At 42.8% G+C, this 20,241-nt stretch overlaps 1 long non-coding RNA gene across 1 annotated transcript in view; it reads right to left on the bottom strand.

The window, feature by feature from the left end:
- Positions 1–20,241, bottom strand: part of LOC140488076 (uncharacterized) — a 237,110-nt gene that overhangs the window by 111,060 nt on the left and 105,809 nt on the right. Inside the window, exon 2 of the long non-coding RNA XR_011962994.1 lies at positions 3,017–3,126. This is a non-coding gene — a long non-coding RNA (uncharacterized lncRNA). The remainder of the gene's footprint in view (positions 1–3,016; positions 3,127–20,241) is intronic.

Raw genomic sequence — 20,241 nt, 5'->3', positions numbered from 1 at the left:
GAAATGTTTGGAAGGAGATGGGCCAAGCACAGGCAGTGGAATTAGTTTAGTTTGGGATTATGGTTGACATGGACTGGTTAGACTGAAAACTCTGTATGATTCTATATTGGTGGATAAACCACAATGATGAACTATATTTACATTGTTATCTTTAATGTAATAAAGCATCACAAGGTGCTTATCAAAGAAGTTTTGACCTCGACACAAAATAGGTAATAATGGAACTGGTGACCAAATATTTGGTCAAAGAGGTAAGTTTTTAAAATTGTTTTCATTTGATCGTTTTTCTTATGTTTTTGATTGGAGGATTAGGTTAATGCACAGGACAAGGTGACAAATGGAACAGGATGAGCAAGTACACAAATCGTTCGCGTATATTGTCAATGGACACTTTAAGGTTCAAATACTCTGTGTTAAAATAAGTTGATTGTGTTGCATACATTTATTGACATTATTGCTTTTATAACACAGAGACCGCTTTAAGAAATTTAAGTTCTCTGGGGCCAGTTTTACACACCCTTCTGCCCCCATCCCCAGTTGATACACACTTAAGAAGTCCTTCAGTGATTATAAAACGTTTTGAGTTGCTCCCATTCAGGAAAGATAGATAAAATGCAAAAATGTTCTCTATACTGTGTATGCTATATAATTCTGTCAGTCTCCACACAGAATTACATAAAATACATGGCACAGAAAGTGACTGTTAGTCAATTTAGTCAGTTAGTCTGTTAGTCTGTGCTGGTGTATAACTTTTTATTCATTCATGAGATGTGGGCATTACTGGCTGGACAAGCGTTTACTGCCTGTCCCTAGTTGCTCCTTGAGAAGGTGGTGGTGAGCTGTCTTTGTGAACCATGTGCTATGGATATGTCCACAATGCCTTGAGGGAGGGAACCAACATTAACAAATAAGCTCCAGAAGAAATGACTCCCTAGTGACCTGGAAAAGATAGATATGGGGGACAGTGATAGAGTGTTAAGAAGCCTTGGAAGATAGGGAAATGCTGAGAGCCCTCATCATGACGAAAGGATTGCATGGAGAAGAAAAGTGAGGCCAAGTGTGTTTTAACTGCTGAAGGGTAGGGCACGTCGGTTTTATTGGGACAAACACACCCCCTATAGAGAATGGGAGTCAGTCAGTGAACATAACAAACCTGACCATGGCTCTTCCTGCATATGGGCACTCCTCAGTGTATGGGTGACTCTAACCGAGTTTGTGAGAGTTCCTGGGATTTTGTGTCCAAAGGAAAGATAGGCAATTCCTAAGAGGGAGGCGAGTAAGTATGAAGTGACACTGAAGGATACTGGGGCCCCTTACAAACTACAGCTGGGAAAAGGAATGGCCATCCTACCAGAGAGTGCAGTGAGTGGTGAGGTGCTGTTGAAAGGGATTGAAGTGGTCTAAGTGCCCATTCCTCTTCACTGGGTGTATCTGAAGTGTTACTTGTGTCAAAACCAGTGATGATGGGAGTCATTCCCAATTTGCCTGTGAACTGGATCAGCCTGCTGCGTGGTCTGTTCTTAATGAGATTAAAAAGGTAACATCATCCTTGGTGGTCTCCAAGAAGCCCTGGTGAAGTCAGGGAATCTGAGCAGCTGTAGCTGAAAGGGTCTGCCACTTCCCTAACTGTGTATGGACATGGTATAAGGCCAGACAGGCTCCATTCAGCTAGGGGTGGCTGAGGCCAACCTGTAAATAAAAGACCAAACCCCACAAGCTGGTCAACTATAAACCTTGTGTGGGAGTCTAGAAGATGTCCAAGCAGTGATCAGTAGAACTTTATTGGCTGTAGCCGAGTGACTGACCCACTGGGTACAACACGAGTTCAGAGTGTTCACATTGAAGCTGAGGGTGAGGTAGTCTCTGAATGTTGCTATGTTAAAAATAAGGATCTGACAAGGAGATGGAGACCACCACCCTGCCTCCCTCCCATTCACTAGACCTGTGAACAAGGTCCGGACAGTGACCCACCAGGTAATGGTGCTGCCAAGAGACTTAATGGAAACACTGCAGCTAGCTGGTGAGATCCTGATGGCTGGACATAATAGTAAATACAAACTCCTAGCCCACATCTTCAGCGTTTTACTAGCCACAACTCCACAAGGATGTAATAAGGTTTTGCGAAACCTGCCCAAATGCCAATTTGTGGAGAAATCCCAAGCTCTAACAAGACCTGTACCTGCAGTTTCTGTGCTGGCTTTTCAGGAACCACTCAGCAAGGTGTTTGTAGGTTGTTTGGAGCCTCATTCTTCTAACTCCCACTGAATACAGTCCTGGCTGATCCAATGTCTCTCCATACATCAGTCTTGCCTTCCCAGCAATAGGTCTTTCTTTCTCTCTTTTGTCCAGTTGTTACAATTTTTTTATTCATTCACGGGGTGAGGGCATCACTGGCCAGGCAGCATTTTTTGCCCAGAGGGCAGTTAAGAGTCAACCATATTGCTATGGGTCTGGAGTCACATATAGGCCAAACCAGGTAAGGATGGCTATTTCCTTCCCTAAAGGACATTATTGAATTAACAGTATTGTGAGATCAATGAGTTTTCAAAAGTCCTGGCTCCAGATCAGAATGTAAATGATGTTTTCTCCTGATGTATAAACTCTGGGACTGTGGGATGTGACCAACTGGAAATGTCAGATACGTCAGGACCTTAGTAAAGGGCCACATTTTGGCCTGAATAAAATCTTGTCCTGGCAATGGGGACAGTTTCCTGACTGTGTGGCAATCACATTCTCACCAAAACCCTGCAACCCAAGATCTGGGCCTTTTCGCAATGCCATGAGAGTGTTGCCATGTAGTAGGCCTCAGATTAGACCGGCCACGGAAATCAGCTCCTGCACTTGGCTTGGCTTGTGGATACCTCTGAGGTGCTGAATGATGCAGCAAATGAAGTCTGACAGGTCCAGAAGAGTAGACCATAAATCAGGCCATCTGCCAACGAGCGTTCAAACATTCACTGAGGAAGCACAGATCAAGCAAAGTATGTTTTCTACCAAGGGGAATTAATCAATTTACTTCAGCTCTGCTTCTGCTGTTCTGTCATTCTGTCAAGCTGATACAGCACACTTCTTCAGAGCTGGGGTCTCTGATGCTTCCTCTCAACTTATCCATCAGGTTTGAATGCACTGAAAAGTGATAGGAGCTCCAATTACTTATTTATGAACTTACTTACATTCACAGTAATGCAAGAGTTTAGAACTAAGAGTTTTGGCAACATAATGATTACAGTCATTTCCTGTTCTCTGAACAAAGACAGATCTTATCCACAGCACCAAGATCACCACCACAAGTAGGTCAGGCTGGTCCCAAATCCACCCCAGCCAAAGCATCCGAACCATTGGTAGCAACTTGATCCATACTTACCATCCATACACTTACCTCCACTTCAATGCATCTAAGCATGCACTTTTTAGATACCCTTTTGTCGTCCAGAGCTATGAGTAGTGACGATAGAGGCCCACATTTCTTTCCATTAGATGGTTAACCTCCAGAGCCCAACCCCCAGACCCCAGCACCCCAGACCCAACCCCCAAATTGTGTATAGGTGGGTTACTCTTCGGAGGGTCAGTGTGGACTTGTTGGGCTGAGGAGCCTGTTTCCACACTGTAGGGAATCTAATCTAATCTAGGAATCTCCCCCACTCTTAACATCTGCTATTGGAAAGGTTTACAAGTTGGTTCTCAATCCATTAGCCCGGGTTACGATTGTGCCATCAGGAGTCAGTCCTGAACCCAGAACCTCTGACTCAGAGGCAGGGACCACTACCAAAATGCACAAAACTTCCCAGTGGTTTTATTACTGGGCCATTCATAATCCTGGGCTGAGATTCCAAACAGTCGTCTTCAAATCCTAAGAATTCAGCTGGGAAATTCAAATTGATTTGTGAAATCAATCTATAATTAAAATGCCAGTCACGGTAAAGGTGAGCATGACGTTATTGGATTGTTGTAAAATCCCACGTGATTCTACTAATGCCCTTCAGGGAAGGAAGTCTATTATTTAATTGTGAGTCTGGTTAACTACCTTCTGAAATGATCCAGGTAATGACTTGGTTGCATTCAAGGACATGGGTCTTATCTTCTTTTCAGGGGTGATGATAGAGATCAACAATATATTCCAGCCTTTACCAAATCCTCCGTAGGAATTTCTTTAAAGTGCCCAAAAAATGAAAGTTGCTTTCATACAAGCGGTGAGCAGATTAACAGGCATGGTGACGAATGATCAGGATGGATTACCATCAGATTAGCAGGCATGGTGACAGATGATTAGGTGGATTACCATCAGATTAGCAGGCATGGTGACAAACTACCAGGGTGGATTACCATCAGATTAGCAGGCATGGTAACAAACTACCAGGGTGGGTTACCATCAGATTAGGAGGCATGGTGTCAAACGATCAGGGTGGATTACCATCAGATTAGCAGGCATGGTAACAAACTACCAGGGTGGGTTACCATCAGATTAGCAGGCATGGTGACAAACGATCAGGGTGGATTACCATCAGATTAGCGGGCATGGTGACAAACGATCAGGGTGGATTACCATCTGATGAAACTTGGTTGAGTAATCTACTTTTACCAAGTTAGAAAGGAAGGCCTGAGGGTTTTTGTGGTGCAGTGGTAGTGTCCCTACCTCTGGTCAGGGGATCCAGATTCAAGTCCTACCTGTTTCAGAGGCAATGCAAACAGGTTAATAAAAAAAGTCTGAAAATAAAAAGGCTTGCATTCACGTAGCACCTTGAGGCACTTTACAACAAGTAGCCCAATAAGAAAGTGTTGCATATGGGTTCTCATTTCAATGAAGCCAACGCTAATTTTTTTTTTGCAAAGATTTAGAATTATTTTGCACAAAGTGTCAAGAATGGTGAGTTGATGAACTTAGACATGGATCTGGTGGTGTTGGAATATTTTGGGGGAGAAATGTGAAAATGCAGATAAGACTGGTTAAAGACATAAATTACCTGAATGAGAGTGAGAGGAAGGGACTTTGAGCTGAGAATGAGTGATTCCCTTCGGGAGCTGACCATTCCATTTGCTAATTACCCGTGGGTCCTGTTAAAGTAATAGTTCATTTATAAATACTTAATTGGTCTATTGAAAAATCATCATGGTGATTATGATGCCAATATAAAAAATATTACTTAATCAAAATTTGGGGAAACAATGACATAGTGGTCATGACATTGAGCTACTAATCCCAGGGTCTAGATTCCAATCCCTTCGTGATAACTAGTAGAATTTAAATCCATTCAACAAAACAAAATATCCAGAAAATAGTGACCTTAAAAAAAGGAATGGCACAGTGGCTCAGTGGTTAATACAGCTGCCTCACAGCACCAAACGGGGTTCGATTCCAGTCTCAGGCGACTGTCCGTGTAGAGTTTGCACATTCTCCCCGTGTCTGGGATGGTTTCCTCTGGATGTTCTAGTTTCCTCCCACCATCCAAAGACATGCAGGTTAAGTGGATTGGCCATACTAAAATAGCTTGTAGTATCCAGGGAGGTGCAGGTTACGTAGATTAGCCATGGGAAATGCTGGGGTTGGAAGGAGTAGGAAGATTTTCAGAGATTCAGTGTGTACTTGATGGGCTGAATAACCCACTTCCACACTGCATAGATTCTATTTTAACATAGTCTCTGTAATTGCGTTATGAAACTACCATTGATTGTTGTAAGAACTCATCTGATTCACTAATGTCCTTTGGGGAAGGAAATTTGCCTTCCTTACCTGGTCTGGCCTACACATGACTCTAGACCCACAGCAATGTAGTCATCTCTGAGCCAGCCTTTTGAAATGGCATAGCAAGCCATTTAGTTTAGGGGCAATTAGGGACAGCTCTTGCCAGTGACACCTACATCCATGGAAGAATAAAGACAAAATAGTAATGATGTGGTTACAAATTAAGTGAAATAAAGAGTATTAGAAAATAAACACAAAAACAAAATGCTGAAGATCTGAAATAAAAACAGAAATTGACAGAGGAGCTCCGCAGGTTTGACAGTATCTGTAGAGAGAGAAATAAATTTAATGTATTGAATCCAGTATGACTCTCCTTTGGAACTGAAGTGTGAAAAAGCAATACCAATTGTAATGGGTGGCACAGTGACTCAATGATTAGCACTGCCACATCGCAACTCCAGGCACCTGGGCTCAATTCCACCCTCAGGTGACAGGCTGTGTGAAGTTTGCATATTCTTCCTATACTAGCATGCGTTTCCTCACACAGCCTAAAAATATGTGTTGGTTAGCCATGGGGAATGCACAGTTATAGGGTAAGTCTAGGTGGAATGCTCTTTGGAGGGTCAGTGTGGACCTGATGAGCCAAATGGCCTGCTTCCACATCATAAGGACTCTAAATGTTTTGGCGTACAAATAATGACAATAAGTGGAAATGTATCCTTTGGTTCCCACAGTATTCATTCCTACACTTTCTCAAGGGCAACTTCACTACAGCACCTTTAATGTAGGAAGCTGACTCAAGGAGCTTCACAGACAATTATTATTAAAGAATGATAATTAAGAGGAAGCTTTAAAATGGAGGCCCACATTCTTCAAATTTAAATGAAAAGACTTTTCCTACCAGACCTCCATGAGATGAGGTAGGCGAGTACCTCAGCCTACTTCGAGGGCAAAATAGAAGAAATTAACAGAGAGAGAGAGAGGAGGTATGAGTGGGTTTAACAGTGTTAAAAGTGGATAATGTCACAGGCCCAGATGAGATGTATCGCAGGTCAATTAATGGAGCCTATGGAGGAGATGTGAAGGGTTCTGGTCCAAATCCTCTCTTGCCACAGGAGAATTGTTAGCGAACTGATGATGTTATCCCATTATTAAAACAGGGAGGAAAGGATAAACCAGGAAATTACAGATCAGTCTGTCTAACCTTGGTGTGACAGTTATTCAAAAGGATGCAGAGGGACAGGCTATGTCTGCACTTGTAGAATCACAGATAAATCAGATCATCATGGATTTGTGAAGGGAAAGATTAACGAATTTAATCCATTTCTTGAGAAGGGAACCAAGAGTGTTGGGGGTGGGGGGGGGGAGGTAATGCATTTGATGTGGTTTTCATAGACTTAGCAAGGTTTTTGATAAGATCCCTCCTGGACAACTGGTCAAGAAAGTAATTTCATGGGATCCAAGGCAATATGGTACACTGGATCCGACATTGTCTGAGAGTCAGAAAGAAGACAGTGATGGTAGAGGGATGTCTCTATGACTGGAAGTCTGTTTCCAGTCTGGAATTCTGCAGGACTCAGTTCTGGGTTATTGAATCATAGAATCCCTACAGTGTGGAAACAGGCCTAAATCATGACTGTACTAGTCATTGAACATGTTAGGCATTGGGCCTGACAATATGTTTATAAATTCCTGATAGAATTCACTGGGAAGTCCATCAGGACCGGGCAACTCTCCACCCTGAACCGGCTTCACAGCCTTCTGCCCCTCTTGCTTTGATAAGGGGGCATTGAGAAAAGACTCTTGTTCGGGGGTCACACCAAGGGGCTCCAGATCCTTGAAAAAGGACTCCCAATTAGCCTGCCCCTCCTCAGACCCTCAGACTGGTATAGTTCAGAGTAAAATCTCTGGGCTGCATTAATCTTTTTTAGAATCACATGTTAAGTTCCCAGCACCTTCCCTAATCAACACAATGGCTTGAGGGACATTCTTTTTTTCTGGTAAGATATGCTAAGTACTTGACTGGCTTATCACCATGCTCATATAACCTTTGTTTTATGAAAGTAAGCTCCTTCTTTGCTGCATGTGTGAGCACGGAATTCAATGCAGACCGCAGCGCCGTAATCCTCTGTAGCTTGGCCAATGACGGCATGTCAAAGTAAACCTTCTCGGCTGCCTTCAACCATAATTTGAGGAGATGTTGCTGCCCACCCTTCTGCCGCTTCCTACTGGCAGAGTAGGAAATAACTAATCCCCGACATAGGCTTTGGCGGTTTCCCAAAAGACGGACGGGCTCCTAGCCGAGTCTGAATTAATGTCTAGGAATGCCCTAACTTCCTTCGAAAAGTACTCCACTACCTTCAGGATAAAGTGGTCCATTCACCAGTGCCTCAGGCACTCTATAGCATCCTTAAACTTAACCAACAGATACACTGGAGCATGATCGGAGATGGCAATATTGCCAATCATACAAGATGTCACCAAGTCCAGGGTTGAAACAGGGCAGGGGGGTCAGAAAAATATCAATCCTGGTATGACATCTGTGTGGATTGGAAAAAAAAACTTAAAATCCCTGCCTGTAGGTTGGAAACACCTCCAGACATCCACCAACCATAACTCCACACACAGATCCACTAATTGTTTAGTTTGTACAGAGGGTATCGGGGGGCCTTTGGGCAACCAGTCCACTGTGGGATCCATGAGACAGTTAAAATCTCCCCCTATTATGATATGCCAGGACTCGAGACTGATTAATTTAGAGAACGCATCTACCAAAAACTTGAGGGGATGGGCCGGAGGGCAGTGAACATTTAAAACACCGTATTCTTCCTCATTCATCAGGGCTTTGAGGATTACAAACCTACTGTGTGTGCGTCTTTAACACACTGTAATAACTTAAATAGGAGATTCCTCCTAATCAATAAAGCCACACCCCTACTTCTGGTATTAAAAGACAAAAAGTAAACCCGACCAAAGCCACTCTGCTGTAGTTTCAAATGCTCCCTATCATCCAAGTGTGTCTCCTGTAATAAAGCAATATCACCCTTACCTTTCTAAGACTCGAGAGTACCTTTTTCCTCTTAATTGGTGAGTGACTCCCCTTGATGTTCCAGGTATGCCATTTAATCAAGTCATTAGCCATAATCTTCTGCAGTAACATTTAGAGTCCAAAGAGGAGGAACTCGAATTTTAAATTGCCAAGCCTTAATATCGCAACATATCCCTTAATATCCATCGAACATAAAAACTACATAAACAAAAACCACTATGGTTAACAAACCTACAAAGCTATCAAAGACTATATACAACAAAAACCAAAAAACAAGCCAACATATAAACTGCCAATGGTGCTGAATAGGGGAACTCAGCCCCTGCCCAAAGGGAGCATCTACACATTCCAAAACCCAACTTTCCATCCCGCTGCCAATACTGCAGCCAGGGTATTTAAATACCTGAACCGGACATAAACTGCCCGTAAGTAGGCATCGAGCCATCCCAACCATTTTCTCTCCTCCTAGCGAGAGCTGCACCACAAACACAAGCAGCAAAGAAAGAAAATACACCATGGAATAATGTGAACAAAGGTATTTTGAAACAAAAACACAGTAACACACCCATCCTTTGGTATAACTTAGAAATTGAGAGTACACATTCCAGCCACCCCCCAGCCTAGTTTAGATCAGATTGTTACCAGTAAAAAAAAGGAAAAGAAAGCCCCAACTGGACTTCTCTTCTTTTAAAGAAAAGTAGAGACATACCCAAACAACACCACTATTTGTATATACTAAATTGTTCCGATTAAATTATTTTATCCACAAAGTCTCTTGCCTTCTCTGACGAGTCAAAGAGATGTACAAATCCATCTAAGGTAATACCTGATACCTCAGAGAGTACTAGATCCCAAGCTCCCTCAGTCATAGGATTTTCATTTCAGGATCACCACTGCTGAGAAGTCCTAGAAGATCACGATCTTATAGTCCTTGCAAGCTAGGGTCTTTGGATCCTTCCCCTGGATTCTGGAAGCTTCCACCATTCTCTCCTTATCTTTATAGTGATGAAACCGCACCAAGACAGAATGAGGACTTGACCCAGACCTGACCTCCGCACAGAGGGAATGGTCTTTAAGGTTATTTATTGAACATGAACTAGAAAGAAACTGAGACAGAATTAAAAGGAAGTGAGGGAGAAGAAGACTAGGATTGACAAAGGATGTTTAAAAGACAAGAGTTAGATCAGGATAGCATTTCAGAGCAAATAAACAGATTTCATATTCTGAGATACTAGTTCTCAATTCTTTGAAAGTGTAGCTGTGACTGGGAACAAAAAGAGAGAATGAATATTCCCTCACAGGCCAATATAACATTAGATACAGATTAGATTCCTCTCCCCTAATTGAAAATTAGATTATTGTCCCTGAAATTTATATTGAAGAGACAGTAGTAATCGTACTCCGGCCTTGCCCAATTAAGCATTCTTCAAAATGAAAGGATAAGTGGTGATGTTGCCAGGCAGCATTAACTTCCCCACCCCCCTCTCCGCCTTCCGTTGCTTGGACTTGCTCAGAGTTTGGGTGGGCTGACGCGAGTCTCCCAGACAGCTCATTACAGGTGGCTGACAGACGGGACTGGAGTCGGGACCTTGCTACAGATCCCTAAGAGAGATGTATTTCTCCTGCAGAGCAAGGGATATCATATTCTTTAAACATTCCTTTCAGTCCTGATGAGTTGCAAAGGCATTCCCATGCAGGCAATTATTATTTTAGACAATTTATATAGTTATTTGTTTAATTGCATATGAGTGACATCTGTTCTGGTTGAATGGACTCACTGCAAGGCTGGAACCATGTGAGCGTGTGAAAACAGAAAGCTGTAAATAAATCAGCAGGAAGAATTTACACTTGACTTTTCTCTGTGTGTTTTTCCATTCTCTCCCTGCGTTCTGTGGAAATGTTTGAGCAAGAGGGATTGGTTGGGAATTGTGTAAAAAATAACCTCAACTCAAATTCTCAGCATTTCAAGGAGGCAGAGCTTAAAGCACATGCAATGATTTAACGACATTCAGTACAAAGCTGCTGAGATGTTGTTTTAGGGTTCATGGTTTTTGAACATTTAATCCTCCACAGCGTCACTAGGTGTGGGACGGTGGATTTGAACATTATGCATTAATGTAAAATGATGGACCGCAAATTAGGAGCTTTTGTTTAACAACTGTGGCTTGATTTCAATGGAAGTAACCGATGTGACAGGATGCTGTCGATTATCCAATCAGCCTCTTAACACTTTCACACAAAGTCAAGACCAATCCCTTCAAATGAAGTCCATTTTTAGGTTGAAGTAAAGTTAAGCAATGGAGACCTAGTTTATTTACTGCTGGAGCCCTCATTCCTGCCTTTTTACAGGCTAGATTTGACTGTCCCAATCGTGGTCTCTCACATAATCCATAAACCTGAAGTTATCCAAAATACAGCTTCCCACATCCTTACTCCCTCCAGCTTCTGTTCACCCACTGCCTCTATACTCACTGACTACCTCCTGGTACAACGATGGTTTGGTCCATGCTAGTTTTCAAATCTCTCCATGGTTTCATCTTTACTATCTCTGTAATCTCATCCCATCCCACAAATCTCCAAGGTATCTCCATCCATCCGATTCTAGTCTCTTAGACAATGAGATGTAGGAGCAAAAGTAGACCATTCAGCCCATTGAATCTGCTGCACCATTCAATGAGGTCATGGTTAGAACATAGAACATTACAGCGTAGTACAGGCCCTTCGGCCCTCGATGTTGCACCGACCTGTGAAACTAATCTAAAGCCCATCTCTCCTACACTATTCCATTCTCATCCATATGCCTATCCAATGACCAACTTCACCTTTTTGCCTTTTCCTAGAACCCTTGGTTCCCCTAAAAATTTTATCTTTTTCCGTCTTGAATATTCTTAATGACCCCAAACATCCAAACCATCCCCATGAATCAGCTTGGCATGTTTCATTATATCAAAGTTTTTTTTAATAAAAACAAGTTGGTATCTTTTATTTCAGTGGTCTTTTTTCCATTTGTATTCTTGTTTTTATATGTCCATTTAATATTCACCTTTTATAGGGACTGTGTCATGTTGTAATTGCTCCCTCCTGCCAATTTCCATTCAAAATATAAACATAGAAGTTCACAATGAGAAAGGATTACAGCAATTTTGCAGACACATAGGCAGGATAATTTGGATGAGAATGAATGAGCCATGATGACTTGTCAACTCATTTTGAATTGAAAACATTAGGAAAGGAAATATTAAGGAGTGGGAAAAGGGTAATTGGTTCACTTTCACTTGCTTTATACTCCGACAGCATGCAAACTTCAACCCACGTCATGTCTCTCATATCGGCTCACATGGCAAGAAGTGGGACAGGATAAAAGGGATACAATTATTCAGTGGCTGGGAACCCACTGTGACACAGGATTTGCTTGGGTACCATTTTAGATTACTTAACATCGAATAATATTCCAATCTCTTCCATCTTTTGCTTTCCCAGAAGGGCATGCTGGAGATGGCAAAGTCATATTCGGAAGCAATACCTTCTTCCTCCTCAATGCCAGGATTGTACCTGATCATGGTGTCATAGAGTCATAGACATTTAAAGCACAGAAACAGACTCTTTGGTTCATGCCAACCAGATTTCCTAAATTAATCTAGTCCCAGTTGCCGGCATTTGGCCCATACCCCTAAACCCTATTCATATACCCATCCAGGTGCCTTTTATATGTTGTAACTGTACCAGCCTCCACCACTTCCTCTGGCAGCTCATTCCATACACGCACCACCCTCTGCATGGAAAAGTTGCCCCATAGAGTCCTTTTAAATCTTTCCCCTCTCACCTTAAACCCATACTGAGTAGTTTTGGACTCCCCTACTCTGGGAAAAATCCTTGACTATTCACTCTATCCATGCCCCTCATAATTTTATAAACATCCATAAGGACACCCCTCACTGCAGGGAAAATAGTCCCAGCCTATTCAGCCTCTCCCTGTAGCTCAAAGCCTCCAACTCTGGCAACATCCTTCGAAATGTTTTCTAAACCCATTCAAATTTTACAATTTTTTTAATAATTCACTGATGGGATGAGGGCGTATCTGGCTAGGCCAGGATTTATTGTCCATCCCTAATTGCCCAGAGGGCATTTAAGAGTCAATCACATTGCTGTGGGCCTGAAATCACATGTAGGGCAGATTAGGTAAGGACGACAGATTTCTTTCCCTAAAACACATGAGTGAAACCAGATGGGGTTTTCTAACGACTGACAATGGATTCACAGTCATCATTAGACCCTTACCTCCAGGTTCCTTATTGAATGAAGTCATGAGAGGGAGGGCAGAGTTCTCCTTTACCCACCACCCATTCCCCCCCCCAACCCACCCCACCCTTCTTCCCCCATCCCCCTGTAAACACTTGATTGGAAAACTGTGGCACTATTCAGTACAATATAAACACAAAACCAAAGATCTTGATTTGGCCTGTTACCATGAGATCTTGCTGTGCACAGATTAGTTGCCTTGTTTCCTCTATCACAACAGTTCAAAATATTGCTTTAGAATGCCCTGTGGTTGTGAAAGGTGCCGTGTAAATGAATGTCTGTCTTTCTTTCTTTCTTTCTGTATTAACTGCAATCTCTGAGCTTGGGAACAGGAGTGACAGTTTAGCTCCTTCTAGTAATTACCAGTGAAGAGTAACAGCATAGACTGAGCATTCCACACCAGAACATCCTAAACCACGTTCTGACAACAGTGCTGCCATAGAAGATAGGCTGATGTTATTTATTTATATATATGTCTGTATATATGCCTGTAATATATTCCAAATATTTGGCTAAGTCCAAGTTGTTGGGTCTTTTCTGGAGGGGTTTCTGCAATGAAACCGATTGAGATGTCTCGCCATGTCTTACCCAACTCACCCAAGAACAACCTACCCCATCCGTGCTATCTACCATGACCAATTCCACGCCAAGTTTATCATGTGCCACTCCCACAACAAATATCAGATATCCCACAACAGATATCCCAGAATTCACTGATGTCCCTTGTGCCCTTACCATTTTAAAAGCCCCGTTATGCACACGAACAAGCACTGTCAGTCTGGATCAATGTCCTTCCCTGCTCTGCCAGCGTAAAATGCTGCTCTCTTCTCTCCAAAACCTCACACTCCCTCTGTCTCCGGTACTGTATGCAGATCAGATCACCGCTCATGCTCACCACTCTCGCTGTTGCCTGCAATGTCCTCCCCACTCACTGTCACCCATCCCACCCCCCCCGACACCACTAACCTCATGCCTTCTGCACTGCCTAACCCACTTTTCAGGACACCTCACCACCCACACTAACAGTAACAGCTGCGCCACCCACTGTCAGCTCTCTTCATACCTGCCTCCCTCACTCCAAAAGCAAAACAGCCCACAGTATGATAGAATGTTGGGCGTGCTGCCCAACATTCAGCTCCTCACTCTTTATGTGGCAGGCAAAATGATTCTGTCAGCCCCAAACACTGACTAATTGATTCAAAGCCCCTGGACCGATACAGGAGGCTACACTGGAGCCCGTGGTAGAGGGCTATGATTGCTGACAACCATGATAAGCTTCTTCCCTTTGTGTCGGTGCTAAATGGCGAAATAAGGCAAAAGGAATATAAGCCTAGACTCTCTGGTTGAGGGGGAAAATGTAAAATGGCAAGGAAAGGCAATGATGCTCCAAGCATCCAGGTAGGCTCAGGATGAGTCAGTCTAAATGTGTGGGGCTGGAAAAGCACAGCAGGTCAGGCAGCATCCAAAGAGCAAGAGAGTGGACATTTCAGGCATAAGCCCTTCACATTCCTAATGAAGGGCTTATGCATGAAACATTGATTCTCCTGCTCCATGGATGCTGCCTGACCTGCTGTGCTTTTCCAGTGCCATCCTTTTCAACTCCTGCCTCTCCAGCATCTGCAGTCCTTGCTTTCTCCTCAGGGTGAGTTGGTGCGATGACAGTGAGTGAAAAGCCCAGAGATATAGCCTGGTCCAGCCCCTGAACTGAGATTGTGTCACTGAACACACAGTGCCCTTGCTGAAGCATTACACTGAGAGTTACCGGGCCTGCCTGAGGTGCAGCAGAGTCGTGTAGAAATGTCCTGTAGGTGAACTGGAGACCTTCCATGAGGATTCTCAGAGATTGGTCCATATCACATGCCAGTGTCCATGAACATAGTAGCATGTAGCTGGTGCCTATGGAGTGTGCCCTGAGATCTTGGTGCCCAGTTTCCAACATGTATCCCTTCAGAGTAAGCAGTGAGAGAAATCCCTCCACTCTGGTTTCCATCTTTAGTTCTCTCAATTTTGAGCTTGTTTGGTAAGATATAAAGCTGAATATTAATGAGGTAAGTTGGGCCATCAACTTTAATAAGCTGTAATCCCCCCTAATTGGCAACTTATTACTGGCTTAGCTATGCTGCTTGTGAAGGTATAAAAGTTGGAAAAAGATGCTCGGCGTGTTGAGATTTGCCTTGCTGAACTTCCCATCTGATTCTGCTACAATTCCCACCATAGCCCCCTCACTCAGACCCCTACAGAATTCCAGCCATTAAGTCTGGAAGCACTTGCCATAAACTGTTTCCATTACAGACCCTTGTGTCCATATTTATCTTGGAAACTACCTATGTAAGCTTGCTCTTAAGAGCTGCCACTGGTGAGAGGATATAATTACAATGCGGTGTGTTAATACAGAAAATTAATGAACATAGCATTTGATATAATAGAAATATGAATCTCAGTGCTGATTGTACAATGGTAAAATGAGTGGTGAATTACCTCTGCATGCCCCCTTCTCCAACCTTTTCAGCCCCACTTCACCTTGACATAATTCCAAATGTGTAACACAATGGAAGATTGACTATAATATATCAGGTATCTTATCCTTGTGCACCGTTCCATTATAAATTCCCAATTACATAATTATGATGGGGGCTGACTAAATATAGATATCAAACTGGAAATACGTCTTGCTGCCAGTGCTGGTCAGCATCAGTTCTTGCCAAGTTGCTTGGCCTGAAATGCTCTCATGTTTTGACCAACATGACCCTAGTTTCCAACAGTATGGCTCATCTGCTGGGCCAGTCAACATGCTTAAGATGCCTGAGCTCCAACAGCCATGGTAAATCACCTTCGCCCAGTTCAGGGAACGCACTCCAGTGAGAGGAGGACAACAGAAGCATTTCAAAGACTCTCTGAAGGCTTCCCTCAAGAAATGCAACATAGATGTCAATGCATGGGAGATCCACATTCAGAAGAAACTGACTTGAAAGCCCTCCTCTCTAAACAGACAAATCTCTTTGAGAATACCCATCAGCAAGAGGAAGTATGGAAAAGGACCAGAGAAAGACATGCCAGTGATCTCAAGGCCAAGAACCAGTTCCATCACCTTCCAACTCTGTGGTCAGAGATGCGGCTCTAGGATCGGGCTCATCAAACATACAAGGACCAAAGAACCTGTGACCAGTGACACAGAATTGTACAATCGCTCTCATTAGTGGGTGATTGATGATGATGACGAAGTTGAAATTAAAGTATGACATAAAATAATAAAATATGTTCATTTAAAATGGAGACCAATAATGCATTGGAAAAATACATTGAACTTGTATTTTATTTTGTTTTTCACATGACAGTGATGTAATCTGGTGGGATTTCATTTCATACAGAATAGTTGTCATGAAGATGGCTCATCCTAAAATTACTTCCAGAATATTGAATTGAAAACAATATTTGTCTGTTTTAAAAGAAAGGCATATAAGCCAAAGGACAACTGAGAATGGAAATTCAGTGACTACCTAGCATCCTTGATTACACTGAGCCCCAGGAGGAGTCACAGAATGTCGTACCTGTTGAGTGTCAATGGAACTTCAGGCAGTAGCACTTCAAGGGAAGAGTTGCCATTCAAAAAACTGAATTGTGACTTCCTGTGGGCTTTTTCTTAAACTGAAGATATGATATGAGTAAACAAGAAATTCCTGTTTCAACTGGGGGTGAGGAAGTCAGGAACTAGACGGCATAGGTTTAGGGTGAGAGGGGAAAGATTTAAAAGGTGCCAAAGGGGCAACATTTTCATGCAGAGGGTGGTGTGTGTATGGAATGAGCTGCCAAAGAAAGTGGTGGAGTATGATGCAATTGCAGCATTTAAAAGGTATCTGGATGGGTATATGAATAGGAAGGGTTTAGAGGGATATGGGCCAAGTGCTGGCAAATGGGACTAGATTAAGCTAGGATATCTGGTCAGCATGGACAAGTTGGACCGAACGGTCTGTTTCCATGCTGTACATCTCTATGACTCAATGACTCTATAACTGTGGGTAATAAAGTTTCTATTCCAACTCTTTATGTATAAAAGTTTTTCATCAAACATTACTTTTTCATGATTTAAACATGGGAAGTATTCAGTAAGGGCCTTATTAGTCTAATTCAGTCGTGTATTATTTTCTATTTGATTGTCTTTGTCTTATGTTTTGAATATTAATTTAGGAATTTTTAATTAAGTTAATTGGAGGTGTTGTGGGTAGTGCTCCTATGAATGGGCTAGAAGCTTTGGGCTCAGATTCCATTTCAGGGCTTATTGGTTCTGGAAGGTACATGGCTGAATAGATTAATAATAACTTAGAAATCCTTTCTGTATGAATGATGGCAGTGGTGAGAATGCCCAGGAGGTAGCCTGGAAATGGTATGGTACATGTTCCCTAGGGATAGATTGACCCATTGGAAGCTCATGGTGCAAACTGCAAATGGTTAACTTCCCCTTTCTTGTTATCAATCAGGGCTGTGCGAATCTAGTTTAACTTTCCACTACAGGGTTAGTGCTTGAGCAGCATAAACAACAACAACCTGTGTGTTTGTAGCTCCCTGAAAGTAGTAAAATGTCCCAATATGTTCCACAGAAATGTCACCAAATGGAATTTGAAACAAAGGAAAACCTCAAAGGAGCAAAGAAAAGTGGAGTGGCGGAGGAATTCCAAAGCTTAGAAATGTAGGACTGAGAAGGCATGGTCACCAATGGAAGAGGAATGAAATGACTGACACCAGACTTAGAGGAGTGAAGAGATTCAGAAATTTGAGAGAGCAACTAACAGAGATAAGGAAGAATAACAGAGATATGGAGGGATTTGAAAGCAAAGATGAAACTTTTTCCACTTTTCACCACTTAGCTCAAGTAATATAAATCTCGAGGCAAGATTTAAGCTACAGGCAATCTGAAATCTGGAATCAGATTATAGTCAAGTCTTGTTTCTTTGTGATATTACAGCGTAATATGCAAATCATCACTACAAGGAGTGATGGAGACGCAAATTATTGCACTGAAGGAGAAACTGGATAAGTACATGATGGAGAAAGTAATAGAAGGATAGTTTGATAGGATTAGGTAAAGAGGGATAGGAGGATACTAGCATGGAAAATAAACAGGGACCAGTTGTGATAATTCTACATGAATGCATCCTTAGTCTAGCTGCCTCTGCAACATCATACTTGGAATACGCATAATAAACTTCAACAAACAAACGTACTTCTGTCCTTATCTCCTGGTATGTTTCATTTGTGCAGATCTTGTTTTCAGGGCAAATACACCACGCGTATTTACAAAGAAGGCAAAAAGCTCCACCTTTGAAAGCAAAAGGTAAAATATGTAACCTAAGGATAGGAACATATACCTTAGAGGAGATACACCAGTCTTGACTCTCTAAATCGAGAATGATTGAAGGACGAGGCTAACAGTCAAGTCCAGTATTCAGTCTGCTTATTCCCACTTTAGTGAGGCAGCCCATATGAAACTTATTATTTCCTTTTCGTCACCTTTGCCAGATCTTGATGCTTCTGTCGTAGATCTTCCATGATTTCTAGAAAAAGAATGACCCCAAATATGGACTCTTTCCCTGCATTTACTGTCAAATGCTGTGAAACTTGAAAGGGTTCAGAAAAGATTAACAAGGATGTTGCCAGGATTGGAGGATCTGAGCTGCAGGGAGAGGCTGTGCAGGCTGGGGCTGTTTTCCCTGGAACGTCGGAGGCTGAGGGGTGACCTTAAAGAGGTTTACAAAATTATGAGGGGCATGGATAGGATAAATAGACAAAGTCTTTTCCGTGGGGTGGGGGAGTCCAGAACGAGAGGGCATAGGTTTAGGGTGAGAGGGGAAAGATATAAAAGAGACCTAAGGGGCAACTTTTTCACGCAGAGTGTGGTACGTGTATGGAATGAGCTGCCAGAGGATGTGGTGGAGGCTAGTACAATCGCAACATTTAAGAGGCATTTGGATGGGTATATGAATAGGAAGGGTTTGGAGGGATATGGGCCGGGTGCTGACAGGTGGGACTAGATTGGGTTGGGATATCTGGTCGGCATGGATGGGTTGGCCCGAAGGGTCTGTTTCCATGCTGTACATCTCTATGACTCTATGACTCTAAATGTTGAGTCCATTGTGTTTGGGGATGTAGCAAAGTTAGTATGCAAATTCAACGATTCAAAGAATTCAAAGAATCCCCACAGTGTGGAAACAGGCTATGTGGCCCAACAAGTCCAAAGTACTGACTTGGATTGAAAATTGGTTGGCTGTCAGGAAACAAAGAGTAGTGATAAACGGCTCCCTTTCAGAATGGCAGACGGTGACCAGTGGGGTACCGCAGGGATCAGTACTGGAACCGCAGCTTTTTACAATATATATTAATGATATAGAAGATGGTATGAATAGTGGCATTAGCAAATTTGCTGAAGATACAAAGCTGGGTGGCAGGGTGAAATGTGAGGAGGATGTTAGGAGATTACAGGGTGACCTGGGCAGGTTAGATGAGTGGAAAGGTGCATGGCAGATGCAGTTTAATGTGGATAAATGTATGGTTATACACTTTGGTGGCAAGAACAGGAAGGCAGATTGCTACCTAAATGGAGTCAAGCTAGGTAAAGGGGCAGTACAAAGAGATCTGGGTGTTCTTGTACACAAGTCAATGAAGGTAAGCATGCAGGTACAGCAGGTAGTGAAGAAAGCTAATATCATGCTGGCCTTCATAACAAGAGGGATTAAGTATAGAAGCAAAGAGGTTCTTCTGCAGCTGTATAGGGCCCTGGTCAGACCGTACCTGGAATATTGTGTGCAGTTCTGGTCTCCAAATTTGAGGAAAGACATTCTGGCTATTGAGGGAGTGCAGCGTAGGTTCACGAGGTCAATTCCTGGAATGGCGGGACTATCTTATATTGAAAGATTGGAGCAACTGGGCTTGTGTACCCTTGAGTTTAGAAGACTGAGAGGGGATCAGATTGAGATGTATAAGATTATCAAAGGATTGGACACTCTGGAGGCAGGAAACATGTTTCCGCTGATGAGTGAGTCCCGAACCAGAGGACACAGTTTAAAAATAAGGGGTAGGCCATTTAGGACAGAGATGAGGAGAAACTTCTTCACTCAGAGAGTGGTGGCTGTGTGAAATGCTCTGCCCCAGAGGGCAGTGGAGGCCCAGTTTCTGGATTCGTTTAAGAAAGAGTTGGATAGAGCTCTCAAGGATAGTGGAA

This window comes from Chiloscyllium punctatum, chromosome 17, assembly GCF_047496795.1.
Source record: "Chiloscyllium punctatum isolate Juve2018m chromosome 17, sChiPun1.3, whole genome shotgun sequence".
NCBI classification, from domain to species: domain Eukaryota; kingdom Metazoa; phylum Chordata; class Chondrichthyes; order Orectolobiformes; family Hemiscylliidae; genus Chiloscyllium; species Chiloscyllium punctatum.
Note: the sequence above shows the minus strand (reverse complement) of the source record. Positions and strands in the feature narration are given on the sequence as shown.